Source organism: Macrotis lagotis, chromosome X (genome assembly GCF_037893015.1).
Source record: "Macrotis lagotis isolate mMagLag1 chromosome X, bilby.v1.9.chrom.fasta, whole genome shotgun sequence".
NCBI lineage: Eukaryota > Metazoa > Chordata > Mammalia > Peramelemorphia > Peramelidae > Macrotis > Macrotis lagotis.
This window is the reverse complement of record NC_133666.1, coordinates 18,094,799-18,113,189: the sequence shown is the minus strand read 5'-3', so window position 1 is coordinate 18,113,189 and position 18,391 is coordinate 18,094,799. Positions and strand designations below refer to the sequence as shown.

Here is an 18,391-nt window from a genome sequence, read left to right as displayed (position 1 = left end):
AAATTAATTTGCTTATTCCCTTACTCATTTTTCTTTCTAATTAAACAAGCCTCTTTCTTTCCAAGTTAGAATGCTCTAGGCTTTTCTTAGGCACCAGATAAAGCTTTAAAACTTCAAACTGCAAAAATGACTGCCTTATTTTTCCATAAATTTTGGAATTACAGGAGATAAAACTTGTAAGTAGCTTCAATTCTATCAAGAGTCTGCTCATGAAATCACTTTCCCTATATTGAAGCAATAAATCCTTTGGTCTCCAAGGAAGGTGCATACTGTAGAGGTTAGAATGAATTTTGTATGTAAATTTCATCATCTCCATTTTTGGCAGTTCTATAGACCTGCACTCCTACAAGCCAATAAGATATCAGAATTTATATAAAATATTCAAACCACAGTACCTTCACAATTTGCAAATAAACATTAAACAATCTACATTCCACTCACAAATCAGTTCTCTAATTAGTTTGCAATTCCAAAAATTTCTGCAAATGGAAAAAGAATCTCTCTCTCTCTCTCTCTCTCTCTCTCTCTCTCTCTCTCTCTCTCTCTCTCTCTCTCCCTCCCTCCCTCCCTCCCTCCCTCTCTCTCACTTTCCCCCCTCTTTCTACCTCCCCAGTATTCCTAACTTGGCCAGAGTTAGGAATACATAGATAAGATTATAATCTTTGAAAGTCTGGAAATTTTCAGTGGAAAGCCCTCCCAATTCTCCCCCTTTTCCCTTTGGCTGATCAGACCACAGGAAAAAGGTCAGTTCAATTTACAAGGACACAAAATACAATATTGACAACACATACTCTATATTACACAGAACAACCAAGCACAAGCAAAACATTGCGCTCGCTCTCTCTCTCTCTCTCTCTCTCTCTCTCTCTCTCTCTCTCCCTCCCTCCCTCTCTCCAAAAGTCTCTGGACTCAAGATCTTTTACTATAGTTCTAAGCTCCCTTTCCAAGGACATAAGAAAAATGAAGAAAGGACAATACTGAGTCAAGAGGATCATAGTGGCTTTGCTGGTTCCTCATTTGGTCCAATCTCCCCACAGGCTGAACTGGTGCTTTACTCCACAGGGTCTGTGATACTGGAGACTGGATTTTCCATATAATATATTCATGGGATAGGTCAGGAAGAAATGATTGTCAGGGATTCTTCCTGGGCCTCATTCAGGTCTTCATAGGTCTTGCCTCATGATAGGTTTGGGATTATACATTCACTGACACAATCGCTGGACATCTCCATTCATACACACTTGCAGCCCAACCAAACACCTTGTTCTTCTATTAATTTCATAGAGAAAAAAAAAGGATCTTCCTCAAGGTCAAGGAGCTAGAAGTTCCATCTGAAGTCTTGGTCCCGGCTCTCCTGCTGACAATGCAAATGAAGTGTCTCTCCTGAGGAAGCATGAGGGTTCCAAATCCAGACCTTGCTTTTGGGAAGAAGGTATGGCCACCAAAATAGATAGACCAAGCCTTGGTAAATGGTTATAACTAACACAATTTCCTACCACAGAACTGTCCTTCCTGTAAAAGCATAGCCATAAAACAACTGCAGTATCACCCTTTCTATGTATTTTACTCTGGTCCTCTTTGGACCAAAGAAATTTGGGTAAAATGACTCTTACCAACCAAGGAGTAGGCAGATGACACAGCACCATGGGGGGCTGTTAATGTAGGTAAAAATTTACCATATGCGCGCTCCAGCAGTCCCAGGTGCCCCATCACTCCACCACTCAAAGTAAATCACATTAATCATCCTTCCACCCTCAAACTATTGGAGAATTCTCTCAACCTCTTGCTACAAGCCCTTCAGTTCAAAAGAAGCCAGTGGTCCTAAGTCAAAGATAGGAAACCAAACCAAAAGCAACACTAATTGTTGTTGTTGTTCATCCTTCATTTGCAAAGAGGACCAAATATATCATAATATTGAAGTAAAATAGTTGATGATGGCTAATGTCTTGACTTATACATAAGTTGGATTTTAAGTAGACTTGTCAGCCTGTCTCTCTTCCAGAGTCATTGAAGTTGAGTGGCAGGGCAAAGATCAGGAGGACAAATGGCCTGGGATGCAGTGAAGAACTCTGATGTCTGACCAAGATCTAAGCCCTCCAGAGTGTCAATTTTAGCCACCATTACGGGCACTGGAACAAATTCTTCTCATCCATCCATTCCACGAGGGGATGTCTTCATATGTTTGAGGTAAACATATGCACAATGGACAGTGAGTTTGAGGTCTGTCAGTTACCCTCCACCTGGTATAGCCCATTACTATTTACTAGCCTTCTAAGGAACATTACTTTCCATGAATAGCAGCTAGTTTTCTAAGAACAAATACAAAGCCAGCAAGCAACATTCCACAAGCATTTAACAAGACAGGGGGTGAGACAAATGAGGAAATTTTTGGAAGGAAAACCAAAGGATTTATCACCTACTGACAAGGTTTGTCCATTTTACCTTCTTCACATCTCTCATATATATGCAACCTCTGTCCTCTGACACTACCACCATTTTGGAGCACATTCTCTTCATCTCATCCTTGGATTATAGAAAGAACCTTTTTGTTGTTCTTCCTGCCTCTAGTCTCATCATGCTCCACTCCAAGCTTCATTCAACTGTACAAATGAGCAAATCCAACCATGGAACTCCATTACTCAATGACCTCCAATGTTTCCAAGATGAAATCTAAAATCCTCTGGTTGGCATTCAAAGCCCTTTCTAACTGACCACCTTTCCAGTCTTCTACTACTACCTTATGCTCTCCCATTCACATACTCTATGATCCAGTGATATTGGTCTCCTTCTTGTTCCTAGAACAAGATGCTCTGACTGACCATTGTCACTGTCTGGCCCCCAGGCCTATAAATGGTCTTCATTCTCATCAATCCTTCCCTGGTTTCCTTCAAATACCAGCTGAAATCCCACCTTATATAGAAAGCTTTTTTTCCTAGTCCCTCTTAATTCTGATGTCTTTCCATTTCAAATGTATTATATATATGTGTGTATAATATACACATATGTGTATATATATTTATATAATATATGATATAATATATATATATATATATATATATATATATATATATGGTTGGTTGTTGACATGTTGTCTCCACCACTAGACTGAGAGATCCTTGAGAGCAGAGATTACCTTGAACCTAATTTTACATCTCCAGTGCTTAGCATAATGAATGTTGACTGACACATTCTCTATGCCAGAGTTAAGGGGAAGGGACCTAATACTATTAAATTGAGAAAGAAGACATTTTAAACAAACATGCACGGTCTCTTATCCAAGAATAACAAGTACTTGTTCCAACAGTGGATAAGACTTTGACCGTGTCCCTTGCAGAGGGTTTGGGGACTTTCTAATATTAGACCACTAGGGGATTTGGGCATTATTACATTTTTAGGCCATCAAGACATGGCAAAATGATTGTGGTTCCCATTCCAACACACACATGTGACACCAGGTGCCCAGGGTTTTCTTTCCCTCTGGCCCTCATAACTTTATACAGCTGGAGGAAAATGGGAAACCATCAACTCCAACCCCAGCATTTAACAGAAGAGAAAACTGTATTTGGGATAAATGAAGTGACTCACCTGTGGTAAAACAATTTTGCACTGACTTGAGTTCAGATGCAAACTCACCAAGTTCTCAATCGAACTAAAGGACTCGGTCAAATGACCCTCAGTTACCTCCTAGACACCTCCCAGGTCTAAAGTTCTAAGTTACCTTTTGAGCTCTCTCTCCCTTATAGGAACATAACCCTGTCTCTCCCCACCCTCTACAATCATTCAGTTGTCCAGATTTAGACTCAGAACTGGCAGGAACTCCAAGAATCCTTGAATCCAAGTCTATCATTTTAGGGCAGAAGAAAAAATTCTTAGTCACTTTAAGTGACTTGCCCAAGGTCACACATCTGGTAAAGACATGTGTGAGGAAGGATTTGAACTCAGGCTCTATTGACTCCTTAGAAAATAAATATGGAGACTTCATTGCATCAGTCCCACAAATGGCCCTCAAAGGCCATTCCCAGTGGTCCATTCCCTCTATATCTCTCTCCTCCTCAATGAGTAATTCTCTCTAAATTCACCACTCTATCCCCCACTCCAATGCCAAGTGCTTTCCTTTCTCTCCACCTCATCCATAAGCTCAGAGCTTATGGAGGGATCTTAGAGACTATCAAGGTCAAAGTCATAATTTTACAGGAGAGGAAAGTGAGGCTAAGAGAGATTACATGAATTACCCAAGATTACCCAGTTAGTCATTGTGTGTCAGATTTCTAACTCCAAAGTCAGATCGCTTTCCATCATACATCATACTCCTTCCTCAGGGATCCTTTACTTTTGAATCTCTCCATCTCCTGTGGTCTCAAGTCTCTATTGTTCATCCTCTCCACAATGTTGTCTATCTCTGTCTCATGTCTCTGTCTCTCTCTTTATATCCTTCTTACAATGTCTGTCTCTCCTTCCCTCTCCTTCTCCTTCTATCTCTTCCTCAAAAACTTCTTCTCTTTACTCTAATTCTCATATGTAAATGTGATTTTTTTTTCCTTTTTTCCCTGTTATTACAATGATCATAACTTTAGAGCTGGAAGGAACCCCAGGGGCCATTAGATCCAACTCTGTTATGATAAAACAAAAAAGAAGCTTAACTGAATTACCAAGGGTCAAACATTTATCCTGAATGTTCACTAGGATTTGAACCCAGGCCATTCTGACTTCCAAGAAAAGTCTAGTAGGATGTTTAGCTGTTTTACTTTACATAATCTCCTCAATCCCCATACTTTCATTTTCTATGGACACCTGCCTCTGTCTCCATCTCTTCCTCAATGATTGACTCCCTCGAACTTTGTCTCTCTCTATTCCAAAATTAAACTCAAGTGGATATGCTTTTCTCTCTCAGGGATCTTGAGGATCATAGAACTGGAGGGTGATTAAATACCATCAAGTCTAGCCCCATAAATTGAGAGCAATGAAAATTGAGACTGACAATGACTTAGTGACTTCTTGAAAATAACAAAGCTTTGTTAGAAGCTATGGTGGGATTTAAAATCAAGTAGCCAATTCCAAATTTCACACTCTATCCAATAGAAAACCTACCTAGTTTTCCCTATAGTGCAGGTCTCCTTTCCTTTTACATTTCTCCACTATCTGTGGTTTCTTATTCCTCATTTTCCTCCATTATGGACTCTTCCACCATTCATGTTATGTTAATCAAATGGTGTCTCTCTCTCTCTCTCTCTCATCTTTTTCTCTTACTGAATCTCTCTTTGGGGTCCTCTTAATTTCTCCCTACCATTCTCTGTGTTTATCTCTATTTCACTCTATCTCTGTCTCTTTTTGTCTATTCTAGCCAACTTCTCTCTTCTCTTCTCTCTCTCTCTATTTTGTCTCCTCTGTATCTCCTATTAAAAAGCTTTTTACCTTTACTTTAATTCCTACCCAGTTATAAATGATATTTTCTTTTTCCCCTTTCATCACTATGATCACAATTTGGAGCTGGAATTAATCCTATAGGCCATTAAGTTTAATTCTATTATAGTATAACAGAAGAGAATTAGACACTCTTAACTGAATTGCTTAGAGTCGAATTTTTATTCTGATTGTTAACTAGGATTTGGACTCAGGTCATCCTGACTTCCAAGGACAGTCCTCTAAGACACCTAACTATTTTGGTCTACATTTTTTTTTTATTTTTTTAGATTTTTGCAAGGCAATGGGGTTAAGTGTGGCCCAAGGCCACACAGCTAGGTAATTATTAAGTGTCTGAGATTAGAGTGGATTTGAACTCAGGTACTCCTGACTCCAGGGCTGGTGCTCTGTCCACTGCACCACCTAGCCACCCCTACATATTCTTTTCTACTGCATTTCTATTCCCTATGGATGCTTTCTTCTGTATGATTCTCACTTCTTGATTCCCTCAAACACTATCTCTTTCTTACAAGCTTAATGACATATAGGCATCCTTTTTCTCTATGGTACTCAGAACATCATAGACCTGTAGTATTTTTAGGTACCACCAAATCCAACCCAATAAATTTAATAAGTAAGATGAGGTGGACAGTTGTAAAGTAAGTTATCCAGAGTTACATAGCTCATCAGTAGTTGTACTGGATTTAAAACCAGAATTAGCTCCAAGGACACTAACCACTAACCACTATGACACCCAGCTGGCTTGCTCTCGAACTTGCCAGGTGTCCCTTCACTATACATCCCTCCTTCACTTTGATCTCTTATCTCTACTCATCATTGTCTCCATTATAGCCTCTCCCACACTCCATTGTTCATTATCTCTCTCTATCTCTGTCTCTGTCTCTGTCTTTGCTCTGTCCATGTCTCTCTGTCTCTCTCTCTATTGCTCTGTCTCTCTGTCTCTGTCTCTGTCTCAGTCTCTCTTATCTCTCTCTCTCTCTCTCTCTCTCTTTCCCTAGCTCCTCCTCAAAAAGCTTTTTCTCCTTACTCTAATTTCCACCCTTTAATAATTAGGTTTTTCCTTCCCCTTTCATGACTATAATCATCTAGTTATAACTGGAATTAACCCTATGAGTCACTGAGTTAAATTCTGTTAGAGTGTAGTAAAAGAGAGAAGCTTAGACACTCGAATTGAATTGTATTGTGTCAAATATTTATTCCAAATGTTAACTGAGACAGGATATTGTGACTTTCAAGAACAGTCCTCTAAGACAATTAGCTGTTTAAGTCTACAAACTCTCCTCACTGCAGACATTTCTATTTCCTGTGCATGCTTCCTTCTGTCGCTTCATCTTCAATTCCTGATTTCGCCTAAAAGCTTAATTCAAAGTACACATCCTTTTCTCTCTCTGGAATTCAGAGGCTCTCAGATCTGGTTTGTCATTAGAAATCATCAAATCCTACTCAACAGAATTACTGAGGAGAAAACAGGCTGACTGATTAAGTGACTTCTCCAGAGTACTATAGCTTGTCAGAAGCTATGGTAGTATGAGTGCTCTAAACAGTATGACCCCTAGCTGGTTTCTTCTATATCTGTCACGTCTCTTCCCTTTGCATCTTTTCCTTACTTTCATCTCTTATCTCTATTCCCTATTTTCCACAATAGTCTCTTCCCTTACTACCTTATGGTTCTTTGTGTTTCTTTGTGTTTGTCTCTACCTTACTTGCTGTAGCTGTCTATAATTTTCTTTTTCTATATCTCTGCCACTCTCTAAATACATATACATGCATATATTATATGTATAGAAATAGATATATGACTATATCGATCTCATTCTGTCAATTTCTCTCTAGGCCTCTCTTAATTCCTCCCTTTTCCCCTCCTCTCTCTGTCTCCTCAAAAGATTTTTTTTTCCTTCTTCTAATTGCCTTTCAGTAATACCTGGACTATTCTTTTGTTCCATATGGAACAGTATGATCAAAAATTTAGAGCTTGAAGGAAACCTCAGAGTCATTAACTCCAACTCCATTAGTGTAATGTAGAGCAGAGGTACAGACACTCTATCTGAATTGGAGAGGATCAAATATTTATTAAAAATGTGAAATAGAATTTGGACTGAAATCATTCAGAATGCTCAGAAGAGTCCACTAGGGGACATCACTTCTTTGTTCAACATAATCCCCCTACTTCAAAAACTTACATTTCTTGTGGACTCTTGTTTCTGTCTTCTTCTCATCCTCAATGCTTGATCCCCTCTAACTCTATCTCTCTATTCCAAGCTTAATTCTAAGTGGACATCCTTTTCTTTCTCTGCCATCAAGAGGGTCAGAGAGCTGGAGACACCCTCAAGTCAAGCCCAATAAATTTAAGGCAGAGAAAACTGAGACTGGCAGTAATTAAATGATTTCTCCTGAGGAACAAAGTGTATCAGTGGTTGAGATAGGATGGAAATATACTCAACCCCAAGTAGAGTGCTCTAAGCACAATCCACTTATCTGACTTGTACTACACATGCAAGATATTTCTTCCCTTTGAATCTCTTCATCACCTATGGTCTCTGATCTCTATTCCTCACTTTCTTTTTTTTGTTTGTTTTTGCAAGGCAATGGGGTTAAGTGGCTTGCCCAAGGCTACAGAGCTAGGTAATTATTAAGTGTCTGAGGCCGAATTTGAACTCTGGTCCTCCTGACCCCAGGGCTGGTGCTCTATCCACTGCGCCACCTAGTTGCCCCTATCACTTTCCTTTTTAAAAGTCTCTTCCTTCACTCCCTTATAATCATGTAATATTCTTTCCCTCTCCCTCTCCCTGACTCTCTTTTTCTCTCTTCTTTCTTTCTAACATCTCTCTTCTTCTCCCTTTTCCCTTCTTCCCTTCCTCCTTAGAAGTTTTTGTCTCTCAACTTCTTTCCTTCCACTCAAATACCAAGTGTTTTTTTCGTTCTCTCTCTGTCACCAATATTATCAAGTATTTATTTGCAGCTGGAAGGGACATTAAGGGCTATTGAGTTAAGTCCCAACATTTTAAAACAGAAGAAACTGAGGTTGAGACATTTTAGGTGACTAGGCTAGGATTACATAGTTAAAACCTTTGTGAAGCAGGATTCAAACTCAAATCTTCCTAACTAATGTACTCTGTATACTATGACATCTAACTGACTCCCTATTGTTATTCAGTCATATCAGACTTTTTGTGACCCCATTTGGGGCTTTCTTGGCAAAGATACTGGAGTGGTTTGCCATTTCTTTTTCCAGCTCATTTTACAGATGAAGAAACTAAGGCAAACAAGGTAAAGTGACTTGTCCAGGGTCACAGAACTAGTAAGTGTCTGAGACTGGATTTGAACTCAGGAAGAGGGTTTTTCCAGACTCTAGACCTAAGATTCTACTCACTGAAACATATAACTATCTCCCTATCATCTTTGATTTCTTTTGTAAATATTATTCCACTCTTTCCAAAGTCTTTCACAAAGACCCTCTTCTCCTACTCCACAGAGTTCTCCTCATTTTTCTAACACTATCTTTATCAAATGATCTTTTCTACAGAAATCCATGTGGAAGCTTGATAATAAATTCTATATAACAATTTGGTTAATTAAAGAGAGAATTGAATCAATTAAAGAAAAAAACATATTTAGGTGAAAATAAATTATAATGATGAAACAACATACCTAAATTTATGGGAAGCAGCAAAATCAGTCCTCAGGGCAAAAAGTGTATTCCTAAAACATATTAAGAAAATAAAAGAGAATTAATGACATGAATATTCATTTTTGAAAATTAGAAATCTAACAAATAAATGGCCCCTAAAACAAACTCAAAATTGGAGATTATTAGAAAGCAAAAAAAATAAATAAACTTCAGGTCCAAAACTATATGAATCATAAATACAACTAAAGATGTTTTCTTTGAAATACTATTAATATTGATAAGCCTTTTAGCTGACCAGATTAAAAAGAGGAGGTCTGAAAATCAGTTCAGTTGAGCTCTTTTCCTGGATGTATTCACTCTTCCCCTCTCTCTGTCTCCCTTTGTCTGTCCTTCTTTCTTGTTCTCTCCCTGTGTCTTTTTGTCTCTGATGGATCTAACCTTTCTGCAGAGCAATGTGGAACTATGCTCAAAGAGCAATAAACCTGTTCATACCCTTTGACCCAGCAATTCCTATTCCAGGACTATATCCAGAAGAAATTGTAAAAAAATGGGAAAAGTCCTACATGTTCCAAAATATTCTTAGCAGCTCTTTTTGTAGTGGCAAAGAACTGGAAATTGAGGAGATGTCCATCAACTGGGAAATGGTTAAACAAGTTGTAGTACATGAATACTATGGAATATTATTTTCTATAAGAAACAATGAATGGTCAGACTCTAGAGAAGCATGGAATGACTTACGGGATCTGATGCTGAGCAAAGGAAGTAGAACTAAGAGAACAATTTACACATCAAAATTATGAGATGAACAACCTTGATGGACAGCTGTATTTGACCAGTTAGGGACTATATTATCTGCAACCAGAGGAAGAAAAACAAAGCACACAGGAAAAAAAAAAACACCCCTACCAAATCTGATGAACACTTTATTAAAATTATCTCTTATAGATTTCTTTCCCTTAATCCTAATTCCTCATGCCCAAAATTACTAATTTGTAAATATGTTTAACAAAATACGTATGTTAAAATGCTAGCCTGATTGTTCCCAACTGAGGGGAGGGGGGTGGGAAGGAAGGGTGGAGGGAAAATTTGTAACTTGGAAATATGCATGGACAAATAGATGGAAATAAATAAGTAAAATTATAAAGGTCATTAAACCCATCTTCATCATTTTAGACAGAAAGTAACAGGCAGAAACAGCTTCGGGGTAACACAGGGTAACACAGTCAGTTGATTTGAGTCAAGTCTTGTATCAGGTCATCATGACTTCAAGTATAAGTCCTTTTCCACATGGAATTCTAGTGCTTCACTCCCTAATCACCACCACCCCCAACCCTAGTAGTCCTTTCCCTGTTCTTTTCCTCTTCCCTCCTCAGGTCTTTTCCCCTTTAACTCTTTCCCTTCTCCAACCAACCCCATTCTCACGGGAGCTTTCCCGTCTCTTTGTCACTCAAAGCATCAGAGAGCTGGAAATGAACTGAGAGATTGTCAAATCCTATCAATTTATACTGAATGAAACTAAGACTGAGTGAGGTTAAAAGATTTATCTGAGGTCACACAGACAAACATGTCTAGGGCAGGGCCCTACCTGCCATGACACCAACTGCCCTTCCCTAGTGGTGCCTTCCCTCACATTATTTTCTCTCTCAGTGGTCCCTTCCTTCTCTCTTTTCCCTCTCCTGTGGTACTTTCCCTTTGTTTTATCCCTTTCCTTCTTCCTTATTGGTTCTTTCCCTCTGTCTCCTCTCTCCATTTATCCCCTTTTTTTTAAATCTTTCTTCTCTCTTTTCTGTCTTCTCAGGGGACCATGGAAAACCATAAATGGATGGCATCTTAGAACAGAAACCATGAAATTGAAGAACTGGAAAGGGCCTTAGAACAGAGAACATGGGATGTCAGAACTGGAAAGAAATTTAGAACATAAGATACTCTCTAGGATTTGATACCTAATACTCCTACATGGCTTTCTAAAAACAAGGTTTAAAAAAGGGATGAAAAGAAATGCATTCCCATGATTCTGAGTGAATCTATAGCTGTACACGAGATTTTCATCTAACTGACCACCAGGGAAAACTGAGAATTCTCAAAGCCAAAGTCTCAGAATCTGTCAAGTGGATCAATATTTTAAGGTCAGTGAAAAGTCTACCTCCAAGCCAAATAAGGGTGGCATCATTCTCAACAGTGTCAATGTGCTATGTTCAAATTTCATTTTAATTATACCCCACCACCATCCATCCCATTCCTGTTCTTCATTCTCTCAGAGGTATAATCCCCACAATTCCAATAGTTAGGATTGTGCTACATATCCTCCAGATGAAGGGTGAACAGGGAAGAAGAATTAAGAACAAATAAAATAAAGAAAAAGATCTATGTATAGGCAGAATAGGTAGCTGCACACAAAGATTGTACAAACTGTCACAAAAGATAATTCTGCTCCAAAAATATCTCTTCCACCAACCTACCATGGGGACTGAAGTCACCAGTGTTCACAAATTTGAGTAAAGGTAATTGAGTTTAAACATATTATAGCCATTATCAGTCATTGTCACTTTAGAATGAATTGGTTTTAAAGGGTCGAAAGGAAAGTTTTGAGCACAACAAAAAATACAGTAGCAGATCAGAAATGAGTCCATTCTGAAAGTCAGTGTACAACACTGAGACCCTGGAGGAAAGTGGGAAGAATTGCCAGAAGGAAAGAGGGAGCACTGAAGGGACCAGGCTGACCAGGACAGAGGTGGCTTTTGAAGAACAGTGCGATACAGGTACCTGGAGGGGGACAGATTATGCTAGTTTCAGAAAGTCAGGAGACATGGAAAGAATCTTCTTCCCTGAAATATTTTGAGCAAAGACCAGATGATCATTTATTGGGATATCATAAAGGTATTGTCCAAGATATTTGGCTTAGTCCAGAGACTTTCAGAGGTCCTTTCAATCCCTGGTATGCCATGATTCCATGAGCAGACTGCTCTGGAGGAATGGGCAGAGGACCTTAAAAGAGCCTCCTCAATGGTTGCCCTGCCAACCCCAGATCTTTCTCTCTTCCAACCCAACCACCCAAAGTGTTATTCCTTTTTTTCTTTTTTCTTTCATTTGTTTAAGGCAATAGGGTTAAGTGACTTGCCCAAGGTCACACAGCTAGGCAATTATTAAGTGTCTGATGTCAGATTCGAACTCAGGTAATTCTGACTCCAGGGCCAGTGCTCTAACCACTGTGACACTTAGCTGCCCCAACAGTGTTATTCCTAAAGCACAGGTCTGGCCATGTCATTCCCCTTCACAGAGAAAAATCAAAATCAATCCTTTCCCTCAAAGAGCTTATATTCTATTCTAAGGGGACAGAATGGAAAGCAATTAGTAAAAGCTTATTTATGGGTTGATTAAGTCAATACAATAAGGGTTCTAATCCCCTAGATTCACTGTATGACTTTAGTCAAAGCCATTTTCTTCTCCAGGTCTCCTCCTCCTCTATAAGATGAAGAGCTTTGAGGTCAGGACCCAATGAAGAACCAAACCACCCTTGATTAGACAAATAAACCAGGGAAACAAAGACTTAGAGTTATTCTTCCACCATCCAAGGCAAACATTTGCCTTCCTGCCTGCTTCCCTCTCCCTTTCTCCCTAGGCATGAGCTATTTATTCCCCTGCCACTCCCCTCTTTTAGACCCCAAGCTGGTCCCTAATTAAACAAGACCTCAATGACCCATTTTCTGAGCATCAACAATAAAGCACATTCATTAGGCAGGAGTAAATCGGGGCTTTAGGAAACAAATATTGTGACAAAGCTATTGGAATAGAGGATAGGCTTTGTCAGCTCTGCCAAGTTGGGTTAGGGATAAAGACCATGGTGATTAGAAGGGGAAAGTGGAGGGTTCCATGGAGAAGCAGTGAGGAGAGGAGTGGAAAGGAACTGCATTTAGAGTCAAGCCCTGGGCTTGCTTCCCAGCTCTTGCTATGTGAGTGAGCTAGGCAAATCAGCAAATATCTCTCTGGCCCTCAGTTTCTTCTTCTGCAGATTGAGAAGGTGATATATGGCAGTGATATGATGTCTTGGGCTGCATTAAGAAAGGTATCATGTCAAGAACTATGGAAGCCTGAATCCTATTACAGCTGGTCCTTCTCCTGTTCCACTGTGTACTACTTAGAGACCTAGAGATCTTGTCCTAGATCAAATGAGAGAATAATTGTGAAGGGCTTAGCATAGGGCCTGGACCAGAGTAAATGAATGATAGTTATTTTTGTTGTTATTGTTAGACTTCCATCTAGAATGCTGTGCTCAGTTCAGGGCCCACAAAAGATGTGGCGAGCAAAGGACACAATTGAGTTTTCCACTCATGGTCATTGAATTCTCAAGAATGATAAAAGACATGAAATGATCTATCCTGGAGAAGTTGCAGAAAACACACCTATTAATGTACTGTTAATGCAGCTGTGAATTGTTTTGAACATTGTGGAAAATCATTTGGAATTATGCCATACAAATCACTAAACTGCTCATATCTTTTGACCAAGAGATTCCACTACTGAGCATATCCCCTGAAGAGGTCAAAGACATAAAGAAAGGCACCATATATAGGAAAAAATTCAAGGCAGCACTTTTTGAGATTGAAAAAAAAACTGGAAATAAAATCGGTGACTACAAATTGGCAAATGACTGAACAAATTGTGACATACGAATACTTCTAAAGAGCAAGAAACAATATATATGAAAAGAAACACCAACAGCTACCAAACCACATGCCTCTTCTACCATTTATATAATATTGTTATGAATATCATCATTGGAGGCATCCTCGATGAAGGTGTCTGTAAGAAATAGGCAGACTTCTGGAACAAAGATTCCATAAGGACCATATTGTTATCATCACACTATGGATTGAATCATGTTGAGAATACAAAATCCCACTGTGCTTGTTGTTTGTGTAATATAAAAGAGCATTTGATGTGATAGAGCAAAATAATGAGAGCATCTCCTTCAAACAGGTGTTGTCAAAGGTAGGCACGCTTCTTTGAAAGGTATAACAACACAGATAACCATGTTCAAAGACTCTCAGATAATAAATACTAAGCAAACTATAAAAGAGGGATATAAATTCTCCAAAGGTGCTTACCACTGCCAGGCTCCTGGATCCAACACAGACTCTGAGATGAAGAGGAATCTTCTATAGATGATGAGGTCTTCTGCTTCTCTTGAAAATGACATTTTGTCTGTTGCATCAGAACTCTTCTGAAACTACTAGAAGAAATCATTAAATACTCATTTACAAAGGAAAAACTGAGTAAATGAAGAATGTCTATTATCTAGATTATGCAATGCAATTAGAGAACCAATCTATAAAGTTCATCCGTTGTTTATAAATATGTGTTTATACATATGTATTATGTGCGTGTGAATGCAGAGTATCCCCAAAATGCTGTTTTTAAGTTTTAATAACTTCAGAAATATACATGCTACAAATTTCCCCCCCAAATTGCAAGGTTTGTTATTTGAAATTTGTAAATAGTGATGTTTTTATTAAAATTTAACATAAATTAACCTTGTACTATACATTACTTTAGTCAAGTTTTGAACTTTCACCAACTGTTACTCAGTGACTGAAAGAATTAAATTTGTAATACTAGGTTTGGGATCATCCAAAGAACAAAGTCTTGGTGAAGAGTCCCACAAAAAATAGCCAAAGGAGATAGATCCAGTGGTTGAGGTGGCAAAGCAAAAGGATCTTCACTATAAAGTCCAAGAATGTGTCAGTTCAGAAACTATTACACTCAAAATACAGTACAGTATACCCTGTCTTGATGAAATGAAATTTTAAATGTATTTTACAAAAGTAGAAAAATATGAAAGAAATTTAAATAATTAAACTGTCAAATATGTTATGAAGATGTAAAATGGCACTAAAAGTTTTGGGACACCCTGTGCATGTGTGTGTATGCATGTATAACATGCATGTATTTATTCATAGTATAGTATAAATGGAAAATGAATTGGGCCAAGAATTGAATAGGTAGAAGCAAACAGGCTGAATCACATCCAAGAAAATTGAAAGTTTTTATAATGGCCCCCAACTGCTCCCTAAAATACTTGTATTTTAAATAGCAGCAATCCACAAGTGTAGAGCCATAGAGTAGTGCAATCAGAGCAGAATTAAAAATTCATCTTACAAAAAGGATCCCTCTATAACCTAGGCTCTTCCTACCTTTCCTCCCATTTTCTCAAAGACTAATGGTGTCATCAATATGGTGAGCCCCCAAGAATTGGAGAATAATAGCCTGCCTAAGAAAGGGTGAATTGACTCAAGTTAGAAACGGAACAGGAAAAAAGTCTCCTAGCAGATGGGTACTGTGAGTGACCACTGTACTTGCAACCTGGGTTCAAGAGGGAGTCTAAGGTCTCCCTTTCCTCACCAAAAAAACCTTAATTTAGGGCAACTAGGTGGCACAGTGGATAGAGCACTGGCCCTGCAGTCAGGAGGACCTGAGTTCAAATCTTACCTCAGATACTTAATAATTGCCTAGCTGTGGGACTTTGGTCAAATCACTTAACCCTATTACCTTAAATTAAAAAATAAAATAAAGTTTTTTAAAAGCTTAAAAAAAACTTAATTCCATAGAGGTTTAGAATTTTACATATAATTCTCTTCTTCTATTTTACTTTGTATGAGGAAATGTTTCCTTTTTTGGAGTCCATTAATTCAGAATTTAAAGAATAAAAGTTAAAAATAAATTATTCCAAATAGTTAATCATAATCATAATACTCATATTCTCCTCATACTTTATGGTTTCTGAACTACTGTCCTCACAACCCTAGGTTAAAAACCAATCTAAAGCAAATTTTATAAATGAGGAAATGAGGATACAGGAAGTGCTAGTTACCCCCTTTATACCTTTTTCAACCAGGAAGCTAGATGGCACAGTGGATAGAGCACTGGCCCTGGAGTCAAGAGGATCTGGGTTCAAAGCCAGACTCAGACACTGGACTCTCACTAGCTGTGTGACCTTGGACAAGTAATTTAACCCTGAATGCCTCACATCCAGGGTCACCTCCAGTCATCCTGATTCATATCCAGGCACTGGACTCAGATGACTCTGGAGGAGAAAGTAAGGCTGGAGACTTAGCAAAGCATCCCCCCCCCACTCAAATCTAATTCATGTACAATTCATGGTATCACCCCCCCAATGTTATGATCTTTGAGATTGAAGGACACCTAACAAGAAGCACCCTTTACAACTTCAGAGTGGAGAGGCAAGGAGGGACAATGGGAAGAAAGCAAAGGAAGTGTATTCAGACACTGACTCTGTCACTTCCTATATAGTTTTTGTTATTTTCATTATTGATATGGTCATTAATGCTTACAGTTTTCCTCATATTGAACCAGCCTTACATTCCTGGTTGGAATCTAGTTTAGTCATACCATATAATCTTTGTGATATACTGCCGCAATTTCCTTGCTAATATTTTATCTAAAAAAATCTGCATCAATATTCATTAGGGGAAATGATTTATAGTTTTCTTTGATTTTGCTTACCACGTTACATCTCCTGAGTGAAAATAGTCAGGGAAGTCAGGATGGAGCCTTCAATTCAGACACTTGGGAGCATAAGAAAGTTGAAGGAGAAATATTAGGGAAATATTCATCTGGCATTTCCTGTAATATTAAGGAAATGTTATCTGTGCTTGTCTGGCATTTTCTGTGAGCCTCTGACATGCTTCCCATTGTACAGCCTCTTCTTAAGTGTAACTTCACTAAGATAATAGGAGCAACCTCAGGCCCATCACACTACCTCTCCTTCACCCTTTGGAACATAACCTACCAAGGTGTATGCCTGACTCCAGTCACATCCATGTGGGTAACTCCTTGGCCCCTACCCCTGACTCCTCCCAGTACCCTCTCTGCCATGCTGATCTCAGCTGATCACTGCTGCCAGCCCAGCTGCAACTTTGCAGCTGTACTCCTTTTCCCCATGCCCTCAGACTCTTCCCCATGCCCTTAGCCTCTTCCCCCTACCCCTCCTTCAACTGGAAGAGAGATAGGACAAATGATTCACTAATAATAGACTTGGTGTTTGAGAGTTCCAAGTCTTTTCAAATGATCTCTAATATTTTTGTAGAGCACAAAAAGCCTAACTGATATAAAGATGAGAAATAATCATATTTATTCAAATATTTGGATATTTGTTTGGGGGGGGGGGGGAATTTTTGCAAGGCAATGGGGTTAAGTGACTTGCCCAAGGTCACACAGCTAGGTAATTATTAAGTGTCTGAGCTCAAATTTGAACTCAGGTCCTCCTGACTCCAGGACTGGTGCTCTATCCACTGTGCCACCTAGCTGCTCCTTATTCAGATATTTTGCATCCATTCTGTTCATTTCTACATGAGAGAGATTGCTAAGGGTTTCTACAAGTATCAGTCTCAAACTGTTCAGTCATCATTTGCATTAGAATATGTTCCTCTGAGCTTAATTAAGCAGGACATTTCAGATTAACCAAAGAGAAACATTGGCCTGTCATGGAGCTGAAACAAAGGCATGACAGTGCCAACTGTAAGTATATCTCCAAGAAAATGGGCTGCAGTCTCACCTGACAGGCTATAGGTCTCAGGCATTACCATCTCATGAGTCCTAAAATAAAATTCATCTTCTCCATTGCCCCTTAAAAGAAAATTTGCTTTAGAAATGGAGCAAAGTAACTAGGAACAGGGAGGGAAAGGAAGAAAATTCAATTAGGAGTTGGAAGACCTGGATTTCAATTCTAGCTCAACATTTTTCAGTCATGTGACCTGAGATAAATCACTTACCTTCTCTGCATCTCAGTTGCTTCATCTGTCGAATGAAGGGGTTGAACTAGATGACCTGGAAAATCTCCTTTAAATCCTATGATTAACAACAGAACAAAAATTCTCAGTTTACTTATAATCCTTTTTTTGCCATTCTACTATGTATGTGGAAAGGCTTGTTTTATTTAGTGTTAATAAGTTTTAAAATCTCAGAATATTAAAATTCTAAATAAATACATATAAATCCTATGATTAACTTTCTCACCTGATTTCATAGCACCTTTTAATCCTCTTACATGCTTATTCTTAGCTCTTCCCAAAGGTTTACGAAGATCTCTTGGGTTTTACATGCCACAAATCACTCTCATTCTCCTTGATTGGCCAATAATGGGTCTTAGGCTAAGCCCACTTGATCATTGCTCCAGCCTGGATTGGTTTAGGAAAACCTTAAATGTCCTTCCTTCCCAACATTTTTTCTTTTTTTAGAAATGGTTGTTCTTGACCTCTTTAGCTGATCTCTCTCTTACCTAACCTTAATGAGGAAAGGGCATTGACTCAAATCAAACTGTGACCT

General features: G+C 38.7%; 1 long non-coding RNA gene across 3 annotated transcripts in view; it reads right to left on the bottom strand.

Moving 5' to 3' along the window:
• Window positions 1-3,081: 3,081 nt before the first annotated feature.
• Window positions 3,082-18,391, bottom strand: part of LOC141500573 (uncharacterized) — a 28,020-nt gene continuing 12,710 nt past the window's right edge. For 2 of the 3 annotated variants that reach the window (XR_012471972.1, XR_012471973.1), the window contains 4 exons: window positions 17,839-17,914; window positions 16,571-16,632; window positions 14,155-14,279; window positions 3,082-9,120 (listed from right to left, as the gene is read on the bottom strand). This is a non-coding gene — a long non-coding RNA (uncharacterized LOC141500573). The remainder of the gene's footprint in view (window positions 9,121-14,154; window positions 14,280-16,570; window positions 16,633-17,838; window positions 17,915-18,391) is intronic. The other variant, XR_012471974.1, reaches the window with a different exon arrangement.